Below are 19,333 nucleotides of genomic sequence, written 5' to 3'. Positions count from 1 at the left end.
TGACAGTATATCTGGCCATTTAAAAAAAAAAAAAAAAAGTGACATTTCTTTTTTTTTTTGCTTGCTGTTTTGCTTTGTATTTTTCTGTTCCACTATGGATCCGGTTACGGTTTTGGCAAAAGAATTACAGGGGTTATCCCTGGAAGTGGCAGGATTAAAAGCAACAGTGCAGCAGCAGCAGCAATCCTTGGGTTCCACCGTTGCTACGGGAAACCAAGGTACTCCTGAGCCAAAAGTGGTTTTACCTGATAGGTTCTCAGGAGGAAGAGACCAATTTGTAACCTTCAGAGAAGCTTGTAAATTGTTCTTCAGGTTACGCCCTAGGTCCTCCGGCGGTGAGGAACAACGGGTGGGCATTGTAATTTCGCTCCTGCAAGGAGATCCGCAGGCTTGGGCTTTCTCCCTACCATCAGACTCTCCGGCCTTACGATCAGTGGAGGAGTTTTTTAAAGCCCTGGGTCTCGTATATGATGACCCGGACAGGGTCTCACTGGCTGAGTCTAAGCTACGTAGACTTCGGCAAGAGAACCGGTCTGCTGAACTATATTGTTCCGAATTCCGTAGGTGGGCTACTGATACATTATGGAACGACTCGGCCCTTAGGAGTCAGTTCTGCCAGGGGTTGTCTGAAAAATTAAAAGACGCGCTGGCGGTATACGAGGTCCCTGGGTCTCTTGAGGCTGCTATGTCTCTGTCCATAAGAATCGACAGACGACTCAGGGAGAGACTATTAAATTCTACAGAGACCTCTATAGGGCAGGGATCGTTTTGTTATGATCCAGTCGAACCAATGCAAATTGGGGGCGCCACTAGACGGGTGAATCCTTCTAAGGTCCGCCGTAGGTCAGAGGTTTGTTTTTGTTGTGGGGGGAGGGGTCATTTTGTAAAGGTATGTCCCTCAGAACCCAAGAGACCACAAACAAGGGAGCCGGCGGAAAACTAGAGTCCCCAGATTGTGCGGAGGATAACAGTCTGGGCGTATTTCTTTCCTCCATACGCATGTCTCAGTTTTTGTTGTCCGCTACCGTTGAGGCGGGCAATAAGACTGAGATCTGTTCCGTCTTTTTGGACAGTGGGGCAGGGGTCAACTTGGTGGATTCACGGTTTGCTCAGGCTCTGGGTTTTACTCCGGAACCGGTACGCAGAACTATTCCTGTTTTTGCCATCGACTCCTCCCCTCTTACTCAGAGAGAGTTAACTCAGATCATCCATAATATCCATCTGCAGGTAGGGGACCTCCATAAAGAACATATCTCTTGTTATGTCCTGGACGGTCTTCCGGCTCTTATGGTATTGGGGCTTCCCTGGCTGGTGACCCACAATCCAGTGGTGGATTGGCAGGCCGGGGAGATTGTGGAGTGGAGTGAACATTGTAAGGACAACTGCTTGAGTAGTAGGTTCTCTACACTCTCTGTAACATCTCTACCTGCCTTTCTGTCAGATTTTATGGATGTGTTTTCTGAGAAGGGTTGTCAGGGGTTACCACCTCATCGTCCATATGATTGCCCGATTAATCTTGTACCTGGGGAAAAACTACCTAAAACCCGGTTATACAATCTTTCCGGCCCGGAGAGGAAGGCTATGAAAGATTATATTTCGGAGAGTTTGGCTAAGGGACACATCAGACCCTCTTCTTCACCCGTGGCTGCAGGTTTCTTTTTTGTTAAAAAGAAAGATGGGGGCCTGCGTCCTTGCCTGGATTTCCGGGAATTAAACCGGATAACTATCCGAGATCCCTATCCTCTTCCTCTCATTCCCGACCTCTTTAATCAGGTTGCTGGTGCTAAATGGTTCTCTAAAATGGATCTCAGAGGAGCCTATAACCTGGTTCGCATCAAAGAGGGGGATGAGTGGAAGATGGCTTTTAATACTCCAGAAGGGCATTATGAAAATCTGGTCATGCCATTTGGTCTTACTAATGCGTCTGCGGTGTTCCAACATTTTGTCAACGATATTTTTAGTCACCTTATCGGGAGATTTGTTGTGATATATCTTGATGACATCCTGGTCTATTCTCCGGATTTGGAGACACATAAGATCCATGTGAGACAAGTGCTGCAGATATTAAGGGCCAACAAATTGTTTGCTAAATTAGAGAAATGTGTGTTCGCCGTAAAAGAACTGCAATTTCTGGGGTATGTGTTGTCAGATTCAGGTTTCCGCATGGATCCAGAGAAAGTCCGGGCGATTATGGACTGGGATCTGCCTGAGAACCTGAAGGCATTGCAACGTTTCCTGGGGTTTGCCAATTTTTATAGAAAGTTTATAAAGAACTATTCCTTGGTGGTCAAACCACTGACTGACATGACCCGAAAGGGATCCGATTTTTCCAAATTGTCACATGCAGCCAAAACTGCCTTTACATCTCTGAAGGAGAGATTCACCTCGGCCCCTATTCTCGTACAGCCAGATGTCTCGCTTCCTTTTATTGTAGAGGTTGATGCATCAGAGGTGGGGGTGGGAGCGGTACTTTCTCAGGGCCCGTCCCCTGGTCAATGGCGTCCGTGTGCTTTCTTTTCGAAGAAATTGTCTACTGCAGAAAGGAACTATGATATTGGCAACAGGGAACTTTTGGCTATTAAGTTGGCCTTTGAGGAGTGGCGTCATTTTTTGGAGGGGGCGGTTCATCCCGTCACAGTGATTACTGATCACAAAAACTTATTATATCTGGAGTCTGCTAAACATCTCAATCCTAGACAGGCTCGGTGGTCGTTATTTTTTACTAGGTTTAATTTTGTAATAACCTATTGCCCGGGGGCAAAAAATACTAAGGCGGATGCATTGTCTCGAAGTTTTCCTGGAGGGGGTGATGTTGAGGTACCAGAGCCTATTTTGCAAAAGGGAGTGGTGGTCTCTGCATTACACTCAGGTTTAGAGGGGAGGGTGTTGGAAGCTCAGGGGGACGCCCCGGCCTCCTGCCCCTCGGGTAAACTGTTTGTGCCAGAAAATTTACGCCTGGAGATACTAAAAGAACACCATAACTCCACACTGGCAGGACACCCAGGTAGTAAGGCAACCTCTGAATTAGTGTCTCGTCGGTTCTGGTGGCCTAAGTGGCGCCAGGAGGTGTTTAATTTTGTGTCTGCATGTGCTACCTGTGCTCGTTCTAAGGTAGATCATACTCGTCCAGCAGGGCGTCTTTTACCTCTGGCCATCCCCAACAGGCCTTGGACGCACCTATCAATGGATTTCATTACGGATCTACCAGTATCAGCTGGGAAGACTGTTATTCTTGTAGTTGTTGACAGATTCAGTAAAATGGTGCACTTTATTGCTCTTACCGCATTGCCTAATGCTAATACACTGGCTCAGGTTTTTATTGACCACATCGTGAAGCTTCACGGGGTCCCTTCCGATATTGTTTCGGATCGTGGTACCCAATTTGTTTCTAAATTTTGGAAAGCTTTTTGTTCTCGTTTAGGGGTTCATCTGTCGTTTTCTTCATCTTTCCATCCACAGTCCAACGGTCAGACTGAACGTACCAATCAAAACCTAGAGACATATTTGAGATGCTTTGTTTCCGAAAATCAGGAGGAATGGTCATCTTATTTACTGTTAGCCGAATTTGCCATTAATAATCGTCGTCAAGAATCCACAGATAAGTCACCATTTTTTGGTGCGTATGGTTTCCATCCTCAGTTTTGTACGTTTAGTGAGGGGGGGCCGTCTGGGATTCCCGAGGAGGAACGATTTGCATCTTCACTTTCATCAGTGTGGCAGAGTGTGCAAGAAAGTTTGAAGAGAATTGGTGGTAGATACAAACGTGCGGCTGATAAGAAGCGCTCTGAAGGTCCGGACCTTGGGGTGAATGACTTGGTGTGGTTGTCTACCAGAAATATCAAGTTGAAGGTTCCCTCGTGGAAATTAGGTCCGAGATTTATTGGTCCTTATAGGGTAATTAAGGTCATTAACCCGGTGGCTTTTCGTCTGGAGCTACCTCAGACTCTAAGGATCCATAATGTCTTCCACAGATCTCTGCTTAAGAGATATGTAGAACCTCCTGAACCATTGCCACTACCGCCTCCACCGGTGGTTGTTGATGGCAGTCTTGAGTTTCAGGTAGAAAAGATTGTTGATTCACGATATGTTCGCCGCTCTCTTCAGTACCTGGTGCACTGGAGAGGTTATGGTCCCGAAGAGAGAATGTGGGTGCCAGCATCAGAGATAAAGGCGGACAGACTTATTCGAGCTTTTCATAGGTCCCATCCGGAGAGGCCGGGTCTTGAGGGTCCGGTGGCCCCTCGTAGAAAGGGGGGTACTGTCACGACTGTGACTGATCCAGACAGGTCTGGGAGGAGAAGGTCGCAGCGACTTGCTACTCGCGATAGCTTGTGAGTTTGCTCTGTGGTTCAGGGTATGTCATCAGGGTTTTGCCTTGTGAACCTTTTTGTCCTGACTGGGAGTTTGTAGGCATCCTTCTCAGGTGAGTCCTGTCTGCCACTCCCAGCTACTATATTAGTTTCAGTTTCACTTGCAGTCATTGCCAGATATAGTCCTTATTTCCAGTGCTATTCTGACCTTTGAAGGAGATCGTTTGATGGTATTGCTGTGGAGCTCTCGTCTGGTGTGGACTGTCGTTATTGGGATCACCTTCTCTGCTCGTGACTGGATAAGTCTATCTATGTTTGATTGTTTGTTTGTTGCTGTCTTCCCCTGTTGTTCTCCTAGACGTGAGTGATGGTGACTAGTGCTCCCATCTGCCTTTCCCCAGTCTAGTCTTGTTAGGGTGACTGAGGGTTTAGGCATCCTGCTCGCCGCACGGGTTCACACCCCGTCTAGGGTATCAGGGCAGACAGGTGCCAGCTTAGGGTTAGTCAGGGGTGACCGTTCTATTTCCCATCCGTAGATAAGGGTCCCCCTTCCCCTCCATCTGGTGCGACACGACTGCTGCTGGGATAGCGGTCGTGACAGTGTGGAAGCGATGGTCATAATCGCAGGTGCGATTTCTTCATTAGTTACGGATTCGGGGATCCCTCTAAATCGCAAATTATTTCTGCGACCACGATTTTCCTGGTCTTCCAGGTTGTTGTAGAGGGTATTGATGTGAGACTGGCATATAGAAAGGGACTGGGTCAACGCTGCGCTGTGGTCAAGCATTGCAGCTTGTGATGACTCCAGCGATTCAACTCTATGGCCCACATGTTGGATCTCCTGTCAGGACTGTAAGCTCCTGCTTCAGGGGCAGTAAGGCTTCTGCCAACGCTTGCTTTATAAATCTCCTGGACACAGGTAGTGCACGAGGGGATCCCACGTCTCCTGCTTCGCTTTCACCCTCTGACTGACCTTCATCTCCGCCATCTGAGGTGCGTTCACTCGGCGGCGCCATCTTGGATTCTTTGATCGCCGGAGCTGCAGCTTGCTTTTTAAGGTATTTAGCCATCCCCGAGTTAGGGTTCGGCGCTTTAGGAATGGCTCCTGGGTCCAGAGGTCTCTGTCCTCCGATTTTGACCATGTTTGAAGGTCTCTAAGGCTTATGTTAGCTACGATCCCTGCAGATCTTTGCACGGAGCTCAGCCAGACGCGGCCATTCAGATCCGGCGCAAGCTCCGCCCCCATTTCAGATTTTAATTTATTCACATAAATAATATAGACTGTCAATCGGAGACAGCATAAATATTCCGACATAATCCCCTTCAATTCCAATACAAAGCAAGTACAGAGCTCAGAACAAAATTATTTCAGGATGTAGTTAATTCGACAATGATTAATCAATTCGACACATGTCCCCGGATGGAGGACGTAACAGGGATTAAACTAATAGGAATAGTACTAGTTAAGACACACTCATATAGGGTGTCACAGCACATTGCTCAGTGCACGCGCAGTGCCCTAACTTGGGAGTAAGAGGACCGACCAAACTGCTTTTTCCATCTCCCGGTTCCTAAAATCAATTCAGTTTGGTGTATCAGAGTTTAGTCTGTCACTGTGAAGGCAGTCGAAGGTACCAAGCCTAAAAATTTTTTCACAAAAGGCAATCCCTGATATGGGACGTAACAGGAATTAAACTGATGAGAATAGTACTACAGAAAATACCACTCATCTCAGGTGTGACAGTAAATTGCACGGCGCAGACGCAGTGATTGTGGCTTGCATTCAAACAAAGGGGAGGGAGCCAGCATTTTTTTAACCGTCTCCCCGACCAAAAAATCTATTTAATAAATGGACCCCAGATTGGGAACGTCACGTAACAGGGATTAAACTGATGAGAATAGTACTACAGAAAATACCACTCATATTGGGTGTGAAAGTAAATTGCACGGCGCAGACGCAGTGACCGTGGCGTGGATTTAAACAAAGGGAAGGGAGCAAGCGTTTTTTTAACCATCTCCCCGTTCGAAAAATCAATTCAATTCACCTTTCGGGGACCCTTGGTGTTGTATGTGGCTGGGTGGAGGAATAAACCTTCAATGACATCAATGGGACATGGCTAGCTTGGTATCCAACCTTGTGCAAATAGGAAGTTTGCTGTTGGGCAAATGGACTGTTTGCGGTTGTTTGCGGTGCATTAAAAGGGGAGTTTGGTCTGTCAATGTCTGTGAAGCGGGCGTAACCCTTACACTACCTGATCGATACAACATCATACCTGATCGTATACACACACTGGATGTTTTAAACCAAGTTGTTCAAAAAAAAATTGGATTGTTAGGTGATTTATGCCCTTTATGGATTAAAATCCAACTCTGCGTCAACTATGTAATTTTCCATGGGAGTTTTGCCATCGATCCCCCTCTGGCATGCCACAGTCCAGGTGTTAGTCCCCTTGAAACAACTTTTCCATCACTACTGTGGCTAGAAAGAGTCCCTGTCGGTTTTAAAATTTGCCTGCCTATTGAAGTCAATGGCAGTTCACCCAGTTCGCCCGTTTGCGAACATTTGAAGAAATTCGCGTTCGCCATTCGCGAACAGAAATTTTTTTGTTTGCGACATCTCTAGTCCTCGCACGTGCAGCAGCCATTTTAGGAAAAATGCAATTCGTTACTACTTAGTGCAAATCGAATTTCTCCTGAAATTCGTAACAAATTCCTTTTTGTCAGCTTTGATTTGCTCATCTCTGTTTATGTACCCTCAACTAGCTCCAGATACGAATTCAACTCATCCCATAAAAAACAAGCACTTACATGGCAAAATTGATGTAAAAATAAGTAATGGGTTTCGGACTGCAGCTATGTTAAAGCAAAAAAGTTTGGGCAAAACAGACCAAACCTTGTTTTTTGTGGGTTCAATTTAATTAAACCATCATATACTGCATTTGATTTGTACACCAAAAACAACAATTTTCCTATAAGTGTTAATGTGAAATTGACTGTCATACTTTAATTGTCCATTTGAGTTTATTGTATTTCCACACAGTTTGAATTACATTTTAATGAATTTAATTAAACCAGGATATAGGTGTTCAGTATACCAATATACAGGTTAGGACAACAATTTACCTGTGAGTATTAACTTGAAAAAAAAGTGGCAGGTCTCAATCTTCCATTTCAGTTTATTCTATATCCACACAGTTAGAATTTAATTTTTTGGGGGAGGGATTGTTGAATTTAATGAAACCAGCATATAGGCAATCAGTGCACTAATACACAGGGTAGGGCAACAATTTACCTGTGAGTGTTAACATGAAAATAAGTATCAGGCCTCAATTGTTCATTTATTTTTATTCTACATCTACAAGGTTTGATTTTAATTATTTTTGGATTGTTCAATTTAACTAAACCAGCATATAGATGATCAGTACAGTGGGGAACTAACTCTCCATAGGGAGAGAGCACCTTAATCAGTGTGAGGAAACTTATAGGCCATACATGCTCCTCTGGAATTCTGGGAGAGAAGGAATGCAAATGAGCTCTTAACAAGCTCTGCCTCTAATGCCACCAGATGTAAGGCATCTATCCTATAAGTCAATGTTCAGCTCTTAAAATAAGCCTTGAGACATAATATCCAAGTTAAGTCAGTACCTCATCTGCAGACAACCGTTTCAGGGGGATTGCCCCTCATCAGTGCAGAGCATAGAGTACTGGCTTAACTGGGTGCGAGGCCTGTGTTCGAGTCAGGGGGGAAATAACTCTCCTTAGGGAGAGAGCACCTTAATCAGTGTGAGGAAACTTATAGGCCATACGTGCTCCTCTGGAATTCTGGGAGAGAAGGGATGCAAATTAGCTCTTAACAAGCTCTGCCTCTAATGCCACCAGATGTAAGGCAGCTAGCCTATAAGTCAATGTTTAGCTCTTAAAATAAGCCTTGAGACATGACTTGGATATTAAGTAAGCCAGTTGCCCCTCATCAGTGCAGAGCAGAGAGTCAATTCCCTCCCAGAATTCCAGAGGAATGTGGTTTTAATTTAATTAAACCTGCATAAAAGTGATCAATACACCAATACACAGGGTAGGGTAAAAAAAAACTCCAGTGAGTGTTAATGTGAAAATAAGCATCAGGCCACAATCAGCCATTTTGCTTTTTTGTATTTCCACATGTTTGGACATTAGATATTTTTGGTGGGTTCAATTTAATTAAATCAGCATAAAGGGGATCAGTATATCAAAACACAGGGTAGGGCAACAATTTACCTGTGTGTTAACATAAAAATAAGTATCATACCTCAATCATCCACATGGTTGGTATTTTATTATTTTGCGGGTATTGTTCAATTTAATTAAACCAACCTATAGGTCAGGCATGTCCAAACTGCGGCCCTCCAGCTGTTGCAAAACTACAACTCCCAGCATGCCTGGATAGCTTACAGCTATTAGGGCATGCTGGGAGTTGTAGTTTTGCAACAGCTGGAGGGCCGCAGTTTGGACATGCCTGCTATAGGTGATCAGTACACCAATACACAGGGTTATGGCAACAATTTTCCTGTGAGGCCTTGCAACTAGAAATGTTCTCATCTGCTTTTTTCTTATTAAGGGCATTTGTTCTGAAAGAGCTACTTACAGATGTGAGGCTGGCTTAGCTATTTTTATTGCAAAACATTGCTGCCAATTTTCTATTTGAAATTAATACAGTGCTCATATTCTTGCTGCGTTCTTCTTATTGTTTACCTACTTACTATGCAGCTGCAAGTAGGAGTAATTATAGTTCTAGCCTGTTCACCTGAGAAAACAACAGTTTTATTTTACCATTTTTATTCAACATCAGATGAATCAAAGAGACCTCCAAAGTAACATTCCACTGAAAGTAATACAAAATAATTTCAACATCATGCAATATATATATATATATATATATATATATATATATATATATATATATATATAGTGGGAATTAGCTCTGATAGAGGCAGGATTGGCCGGCTGGCAGACACTCAGAGACAATGACACACAGTAAGTCCAAACAAAAGTTCCACTTTATTGTGGTTTCAATGGCAAAACAAAGGTCCTTTATAATTCAGGCAAAAACACAAAACAAATCCTGCTCGTCTGAGCACTACCTAGACAGTGATTTACTACATACTGGGCATTCACTGGAGCTTACGCTGCATATGACAGGATTCTGGGGGAAAAAATACCTGCCATCAATCACTTTGCCTGTTACTGTCTCCAAAAAAGTATATATATATATATATATATATATATATCTTTATCTTTCAAGGAAACATACAATCTAGCTCTAGAAGACCAAGAGAACCGAGAACCAGACTGCCTCAACAGAAGCTTGCCTTATTTGATTGACTTGCTGTGCGGAATTCTCTTTGGGGTCCTCTTCATCTTTAGGGAGACAAAATTGCATGAGTATTGCATGCCTGAAAACACTTCTCTTGGTTTCTAGGAAGATTATATGGCAAATTGCATATCTTCATTTTCTGGAATTAGATAGGTAATCTCCTGTTTTCTTTTTTTGTCAGGCAAGCTAATTTGCAAACCTTTGTCTTTCTGGAAAAAATATAAAAAAATGAAATAGAATTCTAATGCTTTCTTATGCCACTCTAATTAAGATATGTGATTTGAATATACTCTTCCTAGAAACCAAAAGTGGTGTTGCCTGGCATACAATACTCATGCTTAGTTTTTGTCTCCCTAGTGATAAAGAGCACACTAAAGAGTACCCTACAAGGCAAGTAAACCAAGTATGACAAGTTTCTTTTGAGACATTCTGGATCTCTTGTGCTTCTAGAAAGAGAGCTGTATGCTTTTCAGTATGTTGTCATTCTCTCATCTTACTTTCAGTTAGGCCTCGTTCACACTTCAGTGTTTGGTCAGTGATTTCCATCAGTGATTTGTGAGCCAAAACCAGGTGCAGCTCTAAACATAGAACAGGAGCAGATCTTTCCCTTCTACCTCATGTCTATGGAGGCTCCACTTCTGGTTTTGGCTCGGAAATCACTGACCAAACACTGAAGTGTGAACGAGGCCTTAAGGTTTGTTTGATGCAATCTATTTTGGAATTTGATGCAAAGTGTCAAAATAAAGTTGCTGAAGGTGTTGTCCGTCTTTACTATACTGATTAAGTGCACTCAGATGAATAGAAAGGAGCTATAATTTACTGCTGTACAGCAAGTAGGTAAACAGTAGGCAGAACTTAGTAGCAACATGATGCATTATTTTTCACACAGTAGATTTGTAGCGATGCTTTGCTGCCTTTCAACCCCTTAAGTGCGGGGCCCATTTTTAGTTTAGCATTTTTGTCTTTTTCTCCCCATGATCCAATAGCCATATGAAGGCTTATTTTTTTCTGTATAAGTTGTATTTTTTTAGGGGGACCATTTAATTTACCATGTCTGTTATTGGAAAACGGGAAAAAAATATTTGTCAGGTTAAATTGAAAAAAACACAATTCTGCCAAGGGTTTGAAGGTTTTGACATCATGCCATTTACTGTGCACTGAAAATGACATGAAGTTCTAAATCTGCGGCTCAATACGAATACAGTGATACCAAATTTATATGTTTTTTTGTTCTACTACTAAATAAATCTAAATTTTCTTTGCATCACCATTTTTTTATATTTTCATCCAGAGAACTGTTTTTTTGCAGGATGAACTGTAGTTTTTATTGGTACCATTTTTGTGGTACATACAACTTCACTGTTATAAAAAAAAAATTGGGGGGAAAGATAACTTAAAAATTGTGAATTGTGCATCTTTCATTTTTTTTTCATTATGGAATTAATCACACAGGAATAAAAAAAATAAAAATATGTTTTAATAGTTCAGACTTTTCAGGACCCGGTGATGCCTGATATGTTTATTTTTTTATTGTTAATATATTTGTATATGTAAATTAGGTAAGGGGGTGATTTAAACTTTAAATATTTTATTTATTTATTTTTCAAATTTTTATTAATAACTATTAGCCCACTTAGAGGGCTAGAACCTTAGATCTGTTGATCCCTTGTCCTAATCACAATAATAGAGATCTATGACAATAGGGAGCTTACTATGGCAGCCCTGCAGTTATACTTCAGAGGCTCAGATTGGAAAGCAAAGAGAGCCACATCCCTCTGCCTTACTTTACAAGTGCCCCGATCAGCGACCCTTATTGGAGAACATGGCTATAGGGTGGATACTGTAAGTGATGCAGATGATCCCCAAAGGACAACAGAAAGGATAGTTCCAGATGCCAAGATACAGAACCTTCCCTGAGGCTGTGTGGCAAGTGACAAAAACAATATTTTCTTGTCTTTGCTAAGAGCTATATCAAGTTTTTCTCAAATACATAAACCAAAAGGTTATGGGAACATTGACCGGTGTCCAAGAAACTGTCTTTAAAGTACAGAATATTTAGGTGCTGTGCCAAGGTGCTGAATCATATTAACATTATAACCATCATTGTATTATCCTCTGAATAAAGTTAAAATTACATTTTCGTGAGTCATATAAGCATATTAACATCAGCTCTGTGAAAGACAATTTTTTTGCACTATTATTACATAAGCCTGTGGTCTACCTCCACATAGGATATATCATTTATATATGTATGTGTTCAGTACTATGGCTATCACTCAACTGAGATGCATCTAATAATTGCTACTAGAGATGAGTGAAGTTTTGAAAAATATGATTTGGCAACTTCACCAAACTTTGACAAGAAAGTTACCGACCGCGGCCAGCGTGATCATGTTGTGAGGTCATCACACTCACCGCAGGTCGTTTGGCGCGTTATCGTCAATTAAGATGGGAGCAGACGGCCTCTCCGTGATTAATTGGATGAAGTGAGTATATATATTTTTTTACTTTCAATCATCATTCTAAGGAAAATTAATTTGTTACCACAAATCACAAGAAAATTCAGCTTCATGTTGAATTAAATTTTTCCTGATCCGGGCAGTGGAAAAAGCAACATGTATGAAATCAGTATTAACACTGGCAGAAAACATGACCCTAAAGTAAACTCACCAGTGGATGACAGGTACCAAATGCTGAAGCCTTGACAACAGCATAGCACAGCACAACAACAAACAAATGTCAAACTCAGCAAAAGGCCATGGAACACCAGATCCTTGAATACATAGAAAAACACACTACACTAGAAAGAAATATAGTAGTAGAACTATACAGTAGATTCCAAAATACAGAACAAAGTACAACATATGTGGAAGGAAATGCACCGAGAAAATGTTACGCTGAACAACCAGAATGGATTATAGCATAGATATACTATAGAAATTCTCAGCAATCAGCAACTCCACCCTGATCAACCAGGCAATGCTTGACGATAACCAAACCAGATTCACACACATAGATACTGCACAAGCAACAACAGTAACTAGGTGAACATGAAGTTACAGAGCGATCCCTGTTGCTCATAACACATGCCCACTTTTGTGAGGTATACAAGGAAAAATATTGTATTGAAATGTATAAAACAATGTACTATTTGTTATGAAATATCGATTGGGTCTAGGCTACAGAAAGGCTTAAAGCCAAAGTGTGAATTAATTATAGGGTAGTTAAGGAGTTAATTACAGCTCCCCTAGCATTCTAGGCATTGAAAAGGTCAATGTCAAAATTAACCCCTTAGTGACCACTAATATGCCTTTGTACTGAAGTAAACAAAGGGAGATTTAGCTAAACAGCTGGCTTTAGTCAATCATTACATGTACACAAAATAGTGCATTAAAAACTATACCTTGTCCTGCAAAATTAAGACCTTGCACAAGTACATTGATGAAAAAACAAAAAAGTTATAGCTCTTGGAATGCGATAAAAAAAAATGTGTGTGGTCACTATTTATAATGTGGCCAATCACATTAGATTAATGTCTGTTAAATATGTTGGTTGGCTTGGTGTGATAGGTGGTCCATCTAATGTGTACAGGTGTTTCTTGGCTTTCTCTCAATAGTAGATGCTAAGGCAAAGAAGCTTGAGGCTGTTGTTTTTCAATAAGTCTGATCCCTTTGTTCTGAGGGGAAATAAGCCACAGGAGGTGTCTGACAGTTACCGTAATCATTAAATGGATTCTAATTCTAGGCCTCAGTTATGTCTCATCTTACAGAAAGCAGAACAAGATGTGTTTATGAAGCTCTGCTTTCTATTAAGTTCTTGCACTGATAATAAAGCTCAGCAAAAAAAATTGGAATATTAATTATTAGGCAGGCTGCTTAGTTACTGGCCGGGTAGCAAACTAATTTTATCATATATTGGCAGCAGAGATGAATTTGCTAATTAACTGTGCCCCATGATAATAAAGGATAACACAAATGATAATCTGAGCTGAGCTGCATTGACATACTCAGATCTGCTAACGAAATCTCCAGACAGTAACTGCTAAAATGACTTAAATGATCACAGTTGTTTGCCCAACTTTGTGTAGATTAGTAGTATAGGTGAATATAAGAAACTTTGTAATATATGTTATCAGAGAAAAATGCATTGTTCCCTAGTTATCAGATTCTTCCTTGCTACCCTCCTTTCCCTTCTAAACTATTTTTTTTCTCTGAACTTTGTGATAAAACAAAGACTGGCCTGCTCACTGAAGATTCAGATTATGCAATCTGGCAGTACTCTACAGAGAAAAAGGGGCAGGAGCAGCACAGTGAGTTGAGACACCACCATGATGCAGCAGCTAACTGTAATTTTTATGCTTTATTCACAACTATACTGCCCAGTACTTGTCTGTAGTGTCCTTTATGGTGTGACATGATTCTAAGTGAGAGAAAGGAAGCAGAATCAGCCTTTTCCATATGTTTAATTTGGAAGACATTACAACTAGTTTCTACTCACCAGCTCAGGGACAACTGAGAATTATACATGTAGCCTGTAGAGGGGAACGCTGCTAAATAATTTCTGATACAAATCATATTATGGTTAGAGTCAGGTATCAGATTCAAATGTCAGCATCAAAATCAGGGGTCGGAGGTATCAAGGAGAGTATTTTGTCTCAAGCTACAGTACCTCTGATGTCTGACATGTGACGCTGACACCTTACTCTAACACCTCACTCTAATGCTAATAACTGACTCTAAGGGCCCATTCACACATCCGTGTGTGTTTTACGGATCCGTAGATCCGTAAAACACGGACAGCGCCAATGTGCGCTCCGCATTTTGCGGACCGCACATTGCCAGCACTAATAGAATATGCCTATTCTCGTCCGCAATTGCGGACAAGAATAGGACATGTTCTATTTTTTTCAGGAACGGAATTGCAGACCCGTAAGTGCGGGTCCGCAATTCCGTATCCGGGCAGCACATCTTGCTGCCCCATAGAAATGAATGGGTCTACAACTCCGTTCCTCAAAATGCGGAACGAAATTGCGCACATGTGAATGGACCCTTACTCTGACATAATGCTATTTCTGTCCTGTAAATTGTTGTAAAATTCTGTGGTACTGTGCTACTGAGAGTTTTATATTGCTGCATAGACCAAACCTGCACAACACTGCACTCAGAATGTAAGATAACATTCATTTTCTATTTCCACACAGACTATTGCTTATATTATCTGCACTCCATGCTTTGATAACAGATTATAAACATAATGTCAGATTTTTTTTTTTTATTAGAGAGATCTGGCTTGGGTAATACACTGAAACAGAGCCAGGTTTCAAACCGCAAAGTCAAATGATATATGACTTTCACATCTGATTTTCTTCACTGGTCAGAGTTACAGTGAGTTTCACATACAATGTATTTGTTAGCTAAATCATACATTAAAAGATGTTTGGCTTTGATATCTGACTTTCTTCACTTGTCAGAGTCAGTGAGTTTGACATACACTGTATTTTTTAGGTACCGAAGATCACAAAGTAAGAGAAAATCCTCCCATTCTTTGTAGTTGAGCACGTAGCTTAACTGGTTAGATTTTTTTTTCTCACATACGGCAATTTCTGGATTCAATATTTGACAGCAGGCAACATGGAAAAAAAGGGGAATTGTTTTGTTGTTGTTTTTTTTTTGTTTTTTAATATAAGGGGGTGTCAGGGACGTTCTCATCACTGAAAGAATTCTTTAGGTCTGTTCCCAGCTATAAGGGGGATGGTATTATAAAATCTGCCATTGGGCCCCATGATTTTTCTGTACACCACTGCTGGTCAGAGTCACATTAAGTTTAAGATACAGTGTGTTTTCCAGCTAGATCACAATTCATTTTTTAAATGATGATTGACTTTGGCATATGAGCTTCAAATACAGTGTATCTGAAACTCACAATGACTCTAACCTGTAAAGAAAGTGAGTTATCAAAGTCAAACCTCATTTGAGCTAATGATCTAGCAGGTGTCAGAGTCAGGTATCAGAGTCAGATGTCAGACAGTGTCATTATCAGGTGTGAGAGTCAGGTATAAACTTTAGGTGTCAGAGACCGGTGTGAGCGGCAAAGTTAGGTGTAAGAGTCAGATTGTAAAGTCAGGTGTGTAAGCCATATGAAAAGACACAAATATACAATTTATGCATCCCAAAGTATTAATTTTAAAAGACAGTGAAGAACTGGCCTACCAATACTCTAGTCTTGATCTCCCTGCACTGGCGTGAGATGCACCTTATTTATTAAGAGACAGATGCCTCTTAATAAATAAGGTGCATCTCTGCTGGTCTGTGCTCTAGATACTGAAGTCTGCTCCAGCTACAGGTTGGCATAGACTTCAACTATAACTTACACCACTTTGTTCTGTTGGATAGTATAAAGCCCCACCCCTCCCGCTAAGCCAGAAAAGTCTTGAGAAGCTTAAAAAGTCCTAAATTATTGCACAAATATGGTGTGTGCCATAATTTGCAAGTTTTTGTACTCCACGAAAGTGGTGAAAAACCTCTAATAAATATCCCGCAATAAATAATTTACACAATTTTGAAAACAATTGTATTTACCTGGGTAAAAATAGTTTGTAAACACTGTAAAGGAGATCTTAAACCATTGATATCATGTGAATCATTTGACATTATAGTTTTCTTACATCATTAAGGTGTGTCCAGAAAAATCAAACCCACTTTTCACTGTGAAATCTGCATAGTGATGAGCGTCAGGGGCAACATTCGAATTTGCGACATTTCACGAACATTTGGGCGAATATTCGTCATATATTCTCGAATTTGCGATTATTTTCTTGATTGCGAAAATCGCTATGTTATATGCGCGTATTGCGCACGCAACACAGGCGTGGGTCACTGTTGCTGCATTTTTCAAGCTGCTAGAAGTTTCCTGAGACTGGAGAAAATGGTTGGCACGGCAGAACATTACAATAGCTTTATATGCAGATAGAGTGCTCCAATATATTAGTGATTGCTCAAATCGGCAATTAATGATGCCCATATTTTTGCGCAATGCGTGCAACTATGCACTATGTCTGTAGCATGGATGTATGGACAGCAGAACCTATCACACTACCCAACACCCTGCACTGGAACCTATCAGCTACACTATATCAGGATCTAACCTACACTGACTATCTCCCACTAACTATCTGTAATATATATATATATGCTAACTAACTAACTATCTAATGTAATTAAACAGTAAATCACAGAGCACAGCAATAACACTGCTGCCTCTTTCAGAACTCCATAAAACCACAGAAAATGGCTGCTGGGGAGGTTCTTATATAGTAAGGGTTAGGCAACTTTTCAACTGGTTGTTAGGAATGTTTCTAAGTTCTGAGAAAGTCATTGCAGACTTCTCATTGGCCCAAAAGCAAGAAGGGAGGTTACTGATGAACAAAAATAAAAAATATAGAATATTCGAGAATACGAATATATAGCACTATATTCTAAATCTTTGCAAAATCTCGAAGTGGCGATATTCGAGATTAAAATTCGTAATTTGAATATTCACGCCCAAAACTAGTATCCAAGACTGACCCTTGGATTTTTGGTAAAGTTTGGGAGACTGAATGCTGACACACAGCGCTGTTCTGACATGCATTCAGGGTGCAGCTTTTTATTGTAGTTAGCTGAAATTAATTAAATAATTTCCACTATGCAGAACACCAGGGTTTAACAAGGCTTTTAAACTGGCTAAATTGAAAACTGCACCTTGAATGCATGTCACAACTGCACTCTCTGCCAACTTCCTGAGGATACACCAAAGATTTAGACTACATTCACACAAACGTTTTGTTTCCATGTCCGTACCGGGTTTTTTTTTGCGGATAGGATGTAGACCCATTCATTTCAATGGGTCTGCAAAATATGCGGACAGCACACCGTGTGCTAGCCACATCCGTATGTCCGTTCCGTAACCCTGCAAAAAATAAAATAAAACATGTCCTTTTCTTGTCTATTTTGTGGACAAGGATAGGCATTGTTACACTGGATCTGCAAAAAAAAAAAAACGGATGCCATACGGACGTCATCAGATTTTTTTGCGGATACTCAATTTGCAGACCGCAAAACACATACGGTCGTGTGCATGAGCCCTCAAACCCATTTAATTGGTTTAATTTGCATGCAAACTCCTATTGTAATTTCAATATCAAAATACATACAGAAGGCAGATTTTTTGCTGAATTTTAAGCACCTGAAAATCAGGACTAGTGTTGAGCGAAGCGAGCTTCGGATGCTTCATCCGAAGTCGCTTTGTTCAAAACTTTGGAATAATACTTTATGGAGATTTGTCTCTGTACTCTATTAGAACGTATGGGCTCTGATGAGCTGAAGTTATTTATCCATGAAGTCGTGCGTGACTTTGTTGAATAACTTCTTCAGTTGATTTTTAAAGTGTAAAGCCAATTTCAAACTTGAAACCTCACTCGGCTTCAGTTCTGACGTACTAGTCAAATCTCTGTACAATATTATTCCGAAGTTTTGAACAAAGCGACTTCGGATGAATGGGGCTTCAGTGAAAAAACGCATTGCATCCAGATGTAATCCAGATGCAGTCTGGGTGCAATGCGTTTTTGACTGATGGTTGCTAGGAGATGTTGTTTGTAAACGCACATAAAAAACGGATCGTAGCGCATTGCACCTGCACGGAAAAACTGAACAACTGCAATCGCAGACAAAACTGACTGAACTTGCTTGCAAAATGGTGTGAGTTCCACTGAATGCATCCAGAGCAAATCCGTATGAAAGAGGCCTAAAAGGGATTCCTGGTTCAAAAAAACTCACTTTGTCTTCTTTCACACAAGCATTACAGTCTATGGGAGTGCATCGAAATTGCAGGGAGGAAAGAATACGCATGTAAATCCTGTAGCAATACTGATGAAATCCAACCATAATCCAGAGCCAGAATACTGACAGATTTCAATATCTATCACCTATCCCTACAATTTAGGAGCTAGGAATAGGGAAGGAGTTCACAATTCCACGCTGCACAGTTTTTCTTTTTCCCCAGAAAGCTTCAGCTAATGTATCTACATGTTACTATCTATATGGGGCTTTGTTGCAGAAAAATACAAGTGCGAATACATATTTCTTCCTAATGCATAGTTTTAGTCGTCTCAGAAGACATACAGAGGGTACGTGTAAATGTAGGTCATTTCATTACATACAATAAGAATACTGTAGCTCTCTATATATATTTATTTATATACTTTACCTGGAGAAACAGCTTTTAGATTAAAGATACAAACTGATAATGAATGGTTTTATTGTTTTTGTTCAGTGTATGCTCCAAGGATTACATCTACAGTATATTCCATTTACAAATGTATTGTTCCCATCACTAATTTAAAAGGTAAATTAGTTGTTAATTAATGTTGTATCTGAAAAAAATTGGAGACTCTATTGAGATTAGGGAATGTGGGACATTTGTTAGAGTGGATTTTCTATTATGAAGCAATATTTGCCTTATATAGGACAACATAGTCTGAAATGCTCTAAAACAAATTACTATTTCAGCCTCCATTGTTTAATGGAGCAACTTCCACAAGGCTCAAGAATTGAGCACAAGCTCAGGTTAGCTCCTGAAAACCGGTATCAGGAAGCCCAACTAAGCATACAAGAAAGACAAAAAAGATTTGACGTGT

The sequence above is a fragment of the Bufo gargarizans genome, chromosome 2, assembly GCF_014858855.1.
Source record: "Bufo gargarizans isolate SCDJY-AF-19 chromosome 2, ASM1485885v1, whole genome shotgun sequence".
Classification (NCBI taxonomy): Eukaryota; Metazoa; Chordata; class Amphibia; order Anura; family Bufonidae; genus Bufo; species Bufo gargarizans.
Note: the sequence above shows the minus strand (reverse complement) of the source record.